The 8,435-nt window shown below is 33.2% G+C and overlaps 1 non-coding gene across 1 annotated transcript; it reads right to left on the minus strand.

Moving 5' to 3' along the window:
- Positions 1 to 1,258: 1,258 nt before the first annotated feature.
- LOC128284621 (small nucleolar RNA R71) lies at positions 1,259 to 1,365 on the minus strand. Its single transcript, XR_008275045.1, has one exon. It is a non-coding gene; the product is annotated as a small nucleolar RNA R71 (small nucleolar RNA).
- Positions 1,366 to 8,435: the final 7,070 nt, after the last annotated feature.

Here is an 8,435-nt window from a genome sequence, read left to right on the forward strand (position 1 = left end):
CGTAGGCTTGTATTAGGGACATTATGATTAAATGTAAAAAGTTTTAATTTGGATGCAAATGTATAAGTCAAAATTGTATGTTTGTTCGTGTGATAAGTTCAATAATGCCTCGTACCTTATTCCAACATTGAATATGGGTAAAGGGTGTTACGAAGGCAGTCCATCTAGGCAATCACAAGATATTGCATCGCCGAAGTTGTGGGCTAGATATGCAAAAGCTGTCTTCTGTAAGTTCTTCCTTTTATTCTTTATTTGTTTCTTTGTGATCTTAATTGATGAAAATGATGTTGAATATTATTTTGAATTTGGATGTTATTTACCAACCCATGAGTTAATCTCATAGGGTTGGGATTGCTTGATGAAACCTTTATTTCCTTTAATGGCTAAAGCCTAGATTAGTTTTAATTTACTATTTCATTCAATGGTATTTATGAATCTCATGCGTATAATCTCTAAACATAGATAAATGTGCAACATGTTTATGAAATTAATCTAATATTAACAATGTTTGGTTAGTTAGATCAAAATTGAATGATATGAGCAAGTATTCGAATGAATACTTGTAGCAGTCTCTAGACATAGAGTAGCGTTTCATACGAAAAGAAGACAAAACAATGCTAGGTAATATGCTAAAGGCTTATAAACATATAACCCTTTAGGCAAGGTAACTTGAGGTCTTGCACTTGAAAGAAGTAGACCATTTTAGATCTTTTCCGAGCAATAGAATAAGATTGCTTTTTCCAAGGCGTTATTGGTTATTAAGGGTATATTCTCAGTAATCCCTACCTTACGATTCAATATTGTAGATCCTTTTACCTTTTTTGTATCATCTCTATTTTCATATCCTTAGTTGTTACTTATTTACATATTATTCACGTAATTATTCTTGTAATTTTCACTGCATGCTTACTATTGTCTTGCCATAGCATTTTCATTTATTTGATAGAATTTACATATTACACACATCAGTATTCCTTAATTATCTCTGCATTATTATTATTATTTTTGCCATAGCATTAAACACACTCCTTTATAATAACTTGAACAATTTATACCTAATCGATCCTTGTAGAGACGATCTCACTTGTCACTTTATTACTTGATTTGATGTGTACACTTGCACAATTCGCTTAGCATATTCACACGTGAAAATAAAACCTTTTCTTGGATAGAATTGTAGATACCAGGGTCTATCACGACATGGGATGAACTTGCTAGAAAGTTCTTACAGAAGTTCTTTCTAATTAGCAAAATAGTTCAACTAAGAAGAGAGGTTGCAATTTTTAGACAGATGAAGAGAGAAAGTTACTTTGAGGCATAGGAACGTTTCAAAATGTTGATTCAAAAATGCTCGCACCATGGATTTCCGGAGTGGATGTGACTGTAGGTATTTTATAATGGGTTGGATGCAAATGCATGATCTGGATTAGATGGAGCAGCAAGAGGAGCCCTTATGAATAGAATGTACAAGGATGCAGACAAAATCATTGAGAATATGGCATTAAACTCCTATCAGTGGCCAATTGAACGATTTATATATGGTCAAAAACCCGCCACAGTAAGAGCTATCCAAGAGGATGACGAGTATCAACAATTAGTAGATAGAGTCAATAGTATCAAATCTGCTTCAACACTGTTTATGCATGGGGGAGACAAACCTTTCTTCCACTATATCGATAATCCTATCGAGGATGTAAATTACATTGGCAATAGGGGTAGAAATCCTTATTCGAATACATATAATCCCGACTAGAGAGATCACCTGAATCTGAGATGGGAAGGGAATCAAGGAGCAAGTAATAATTCAAATCAGGCTAAAAACAATAATTACCAACCTTTTTATTTGAAAAAACCCCAGGATAGGGCCAACCAAATGACCATACTGCATGTGGTCAACGTCTGGATAGAATTGGAGGAGAGATGTAGTCAATGAGAACAAATATCAAGCAGGTGTAGTTTAAGTGCACCAATTCAACAAGAATATTGACTAAACTCGAGGATAAAATATTGATGAGCATGATGGGTGACATCAAAATAAAAAATGGCACAGGTATTCCCAGCAGCACGAAAGATAATCTACGAAGAGAAGGTAAGGAGCACGTGAAAGTAATTGCGTTCTGATCAGACAAAGTACTGAGTAGCCCAGAAGCCACTACTCTGGAGACAATTGCAAAGAATAATGATAATCCTTAAGAGGTATCCTTAGAAGCAGAAGATGAGCCAGAATCAGAAGCAATCACACCATAATAGAGACAAGGAAAGAAATAACTAAAGATTCTATCGATGCAAAAATCCCATTCACTTTAAGACTAGAGGAAAAACAAAAGCTGGATGATGATGAATTTGTAAGTTTCCTAAACCTATTTAAAACATTAAATGTTAACCTACCTTTAATTGAGTTAATTGAGAAGTTTCTCAAGTATTAAAGGAGAGGATGGCTAAGCATAATAAAATTAAGGAAGGACAATAAGTTAATTTAAATGATTCCTATAGCGTGATTATTTCAAGATAGGTACCTTGGAAATTGAAAATCCTGGGAGTTTCACTATACCTATAGAGATAGGGAATATTCATTATAATAAAGCTCTATGTGATTTATGAGCTAGTATTAATTTGATACCTCTATCAATTTTTGAAAAACTCAGGTTAGGGGATCTTAAAACTACTCAGGTAACATTACAGTTCATGAATAGGTCTTCTGTATATCCAAAAGGGGTATCGGAAGATGGGTTAGTTGAGGTATGAAGTTTCATTATCCTTGTAGATTTTGTGGTGCTTGATTTTGAAGAAGATCGTGAGATACTGATCTTATTAGGAATACCCTTTTTGGCTACGTCTAGGACTACTGTTGATTTAGAAAAAAAACGAATTAACCATGAAAATCAATGGTGAGTCAAATGTGGCCATCAACTCAGTGAAGAGGAAAGTTGAAAAAATTTAGGTCAACAATGTAAAAATGTATGTATTTCTAACATTCCTGGATCAAGGGACATGCTTCCCCTTATACGTACAGACAAGATAAATAGGTTCAAGGAAATAGACAAGTGGAAGAAGGTGGAATGGCACGATGGATGATAGACTAATACTGATAGAACGAGAAGATCGTCCATCTGTGAACTGACAATACTGGCAGATGAATTTGGCAGTAAAACTTAAAATTATTTGAATTGCTTAAATTTTTTGTAAGTTATTGTATATTTAACGAACCCCATAGTTTAGATCCTAACTTTTATTTTATACATGTTTATATTAGACCTAAACATTCCCAAGATGGAAATTTGGGCTAAAAACATAGTCGGTGTCACCACACGGCAACCATGTGTCACGACACTACACGCAAAATAAAAAAATTGATGAGAAGAATATCGATGCCGTGACATGGCACCAGCATGTTGCGACATAGTAGACAGTTTTTCCAAGATCTCCAAACTAACGGATCTATCGTGACATGGAACCTTTCTGTGTCACGACAAGGGAACACTTCCAAGGATGTCGTGACATGAAACCACTGTGTCAAGACATCACTGTAATTTTTCTAGAGGGTTGACCTGACCCAATTGCGTAACCCGATGGCTAAAACTTACTTTTACCTGAATTTTACCATTTAAATTACCTATTCTTAACCCTAATACCCATTATAAACATACTTAACATCTCCTTAACCTCCCAATCCTCTCAAATCTCCTAAAAATTCTTAAACCCTAAAATCTTAAATCCAAATTCCTTCTTGCAACTAGAAAGAATCCTTCATCATTCAACACCTTTTGGTGTAGCAAACGAAGGGAGCACACAAAGGAACCATTTACCAATGCGAACAGGAAGGACTTCAAGATTTATTCAAGGTTAAGGGTTCCTAACTCGAACTTTTTATTGTTTTATTGGATATTGCTTGATTTGGTTCTTTGTTTAAACATGCCTCCTAGAAGAGTTAGAAGAACCAATGAACCTGAACCATCGACGAGTCCAAACCCCCTCTTTTTGCACATGTTATGGACACCATTCCATTAACCTATATTATCTCGTTACGTTTTCTTTCTTTCTTGGTGTAACACTCCTAACCCGTATCCGTTGCCGGAATAAGGTTATGAGGTATTACTTGACTGAACAAAACTTCTATAAGGTCAAAGATATTTACCAGACATAAATTATCAACAATGCAACCTGTCTCATTGATTTTTCATAAGAGCTCTTATAAATTTCCAAAATGACTAACTATCAAAACATAACCGAATATCTAATAACAAATTAACTACTATCAAGTTATAACTAAAACATTTCAACATATTAGTTCAATTATAAGGCTTCTCTAAATAAAATAAGCGAGCCATCTTAGCATGGCTATAATGTATACAAAGACAAAATATCATTCTACCTATAGTCTATCCTATACATGCCTTAAATCATGATGATATACCATCTTCTCAACTCACATAATGACTCGATAGTGTGATGATATCTCCGCTCTTCCAACTCAAACTAAAGGATAAACCTATAAGGAATGGAAAGAGAACACGAGTAAGCTTCAATGCTTAGTAAGTTTTAAGCAATGCAAACAATTAATTTACTTATAGCTCGATTATTTCAAATTTTCAAGAAATCATTCCTAGGTAATTGCCATTTCGGCCAAGTATCCATGAACATAATGCATATTTAGCAAATTCACCTCACTTGAATCTGAACTCAATTAAAACCAAATATTGAAATCACAAATAAGATTATAAGAACTCGAAAAGTATCTCATTAACTAGTTTTAACCATGTTTGCAACAAAATCACAAATTCACTACAAGCTATTTTCCTGAGCAACAGTCACTAAATTATTTATAACTGGAGATAAGAAACTCCAAATAAAGTGCCGTTAATTTTTCCTGAAAATATACTTATATATCTTCCATCCATAAAATTTTCAGAATTTTTGGTTTGACCAATCAATACCAGATTTTTATTGAAGTTTCCCCTGTTTCACTGTTTGACTATTCTGACCACTCTTCACTATAAATCAATTTTCTCATTATACAGAATTCGAAATATGTTATCGTTTACTTCATTTGAAACTAAACTCATTAAGGAGTCTAAGAATATAAATTTTATCTTATAATCATCATTGTACAATTTACAATGATTTTCTAAAGACAGAACAGGGGATTTCAAAGTCATTTTGACTGTGTCTCACTCCACTTCAAATATCTCATTATCTAAAATTATTTTTCTTACATGGTTTCTTTTATAAGAAACTAGACTCATTAATATTTAATTTCATAATTTATTCAGCTTCTAATTCAATTTCTACAATTTATGGTGATTTTCCAAATTCACGCTACAGTTGCTGTCCCAAGCAGATTTATTACAAATTTGCTCTTTCACACATTCCTTGCATTCAAATTATCTAAACATGTATATCATGTCATTCAAGATCGAACTCATATAACATAGGCATTAAAATGCTTCACTATCAGCTTTAGTTCAATTGAAACGAATGAAATACAATATCATATTCACATTTAATTTTCCAAGATCGTAATCACCTAAAAATAAAATCATATACTTCTACAAACCTTTCCACAAGGACCAAGTGTTTATATTTGAATATAAACATAGAATCACTTCACATAACTTCACATCTTTACCGAATATATCACAATCACATTTATAGTCATAACACTTATTCACAGATGCATCACTTTATATATTTATAATTTAATTCAAATCAAAATCGCATACGAGTACATGATACATACCTGGCCAACTTAATATGTAATGCACTTTCAATTTGTCAACTTAGTGTAGGATCTTGTAATTGTATACTTTTATCAAATTCATCGACACTTGGCCCACTAGGTATAAAACCCGAAATTATATTATCAGCACAAAGCCTGCGGGACTTTAACCCGGATACATTTCCAGCACGAAGCCTGCGGGACTTTGGCCCGGATACATTTCCAGCACGAAGCCTGCGGGACTTTAGTCCGGATACATTTCCAGCACGAAGCCTGCGGGACTTTGGCCCGGATATATTTCCAGCACGAAGCCTGCGGGACTTTAGCCCGGATACATTTCCAGCACGAAGCCTGCGGGACTTTAGCCCGGATACATTTTCAGTGTCTTGCATATTTATTCACATGTTAACACATTTCACATAACATTTCACATTAGCAATTTAATTGCTTCATTCGAATATAAGCACAAAATGTACACCTACCTTTTAACTTTCGGTTCAATAATCATACACAAGGAACACATAATCTTTTCATTATCCTAGTTTCACTTTTAATAACCATTCGACTATATGCCATATTCACAAATTATTTCACACACAACCTCGATCAAGTAGGAACAATAGTCACAATTCATCTATTATACAAATATCCCGTTCTTTGACTTTGTTTCATAATAGCTATTCTGCCACCACATATATACCATTCAATTCACATTCGACTTTATACAAACAAGTACAATAAAATTGTATACACATATTACACACTTTCACATCATCACTTAATAGTCATTCGGCCACATTATATACATAAATCATCCATTTCATATTCGGCTTTATAGCCGAAATTCAATATACTTATTGCAATTCTAACTTGTAAACGTCAAATAATTACTTATCATATTATATAATCTTAAGCGCGCAGCAAATCAAATATAATTACTTAAGGACTTACCTCGGAAGACGATAATCGAAACGAGACGACTAATCGACCATTTTGATTTTCCCCCCGATCCAAATCCGAATTCTACTTTTGCCAATCTAATTAATATCAAAATTAACTCACTTATTCAACATTTCATTAAATTTTATCTAAAGCACATAATTTGGGCATTTTGCATTTTATCCCCTAACATTTCACATTTTTACAATTTAATCCCTATTTCAAAATAACACAAATTACTCAAAATTTCATCAAACCCATGTTAGGCCGAATTTACCTTAGGTCTTTAGCAACCCATTTCTTTTATTTATTTCACGTTTTGACCCCTCAATTTACAAATTTCTAAATTTAGTCCTTAATACACATTTTTATCAAAAATCACTTAATCAAACATGAAAATCAAACATCAAAGATTTATTACTCATCATCAAACAACAAGATACTCAAACATTCAATAATGGCAGACATCCAAATACTTTAACAATTTTAAAATTAGAGTGCAGGCCACTAGATTACGAAGCAACGATCTCAAAAACGTAAAAATTATTAAAAATCGAGACGACATGGACTTACATGCATGAACAACCATGGCCGAACCTTCAAAGCTTTGAGAACATTATTTTCTTTGTCACATTCGGCTATTGATGAAAATGATAGCATGTAATTTCGCTTTTGTTTTATTTTATTTTATTATAATTACCAAATACCATATTTAACCTTAATATACATTAATAATTTCCATTATACCAAGCCATGGAATTCCACTACCAACAATTATGGAATAATTACCACTTAAGGACTCCCACTATTTAATTCCATAGCTATTTAACATCTTTAACTTATAGAACACAACTTTTACGCTTTGCGATTTAGTCCTTTTTGCTTAATTAACTATCAAAACAATAAAATTTTTCAACGAAACTTTAATATCATCTTATTGCCACTCGTAAATATTTATAAAAATATTTACGACTGGTTTATAGAAATGAGGTCTCGATACCTCATTTTCTAAACCCACTTGACCTTAGGGTCATACCACTTGAGCTTAATAAATCGCTTATAAAACAAAAATCACAATATCAAAAACCTTTTTAAACTCACAATTAACTCATAAATATTAAATATAATATTTACAAACCTACTAAATCGGATTTAGTGGCCCCGAAACCACTGTTCTGATTAACCCTAAAAACGGGTTGTTACACTTGGTTTTTTTAGGGTTTAGTTTATTTGTTCATTGCTTTCATTCAAGAGATCTGATTTTTAAAGATGATCAACTTCTGGGGATTTGTGTTATCATTTATATAAATCAGGCTTTTCTTAAACTCTACACTTCAGTTCATTCACCATGCTTTATTCTTCCATCTATTCCATATTGTTTATGACAGCCTTGAGAAACTAATTGTTCTATAGGGGGTTAGTGAGTGGAGGCATGATCTATTAATTATTTTGTAGGGTTACTCAACATATCAGCAATTTGGGAAAGGAAGTGCATGAAACAAACCCTAGGCTTGACAACCTCGGGAAGTTATCAATGTGGGAATTAACCCAAAATTGGTATTGCCCATCCGTGAACACCTTTAGCCTATGCCAGTTTAGACTCTAAGGTCGAAAGATAAGTAGTCATTGCTAACTCAATATGTTAGTAAAAGATCGAAAGATCCTGCTAGGGTAGCAACTACTTGGTTGATGAGTAACCCAAAATGAAAATTGATTGGGAATGCCGAAGTAAGCTAATCACCCATTCCTTCTACTATTTTTATCTCTTAAAATGTAGTTT

The sequence above is a fragment of the Gossypium arboreum genome, chromosome 11 (assembly GCF_025698485.1).
Source record: "Gossypium arboreum isolate Shixiya-1 chromosome 11, ASM2569848v2, whole genome shotgun sequence".
Taxonomy (NCBI): Eukaryota; Viridiplantae; Streptophyta; class Magnoliopsida; order Malvales; family Malvaceae; genus Gossypium; species Gossypium arboreum.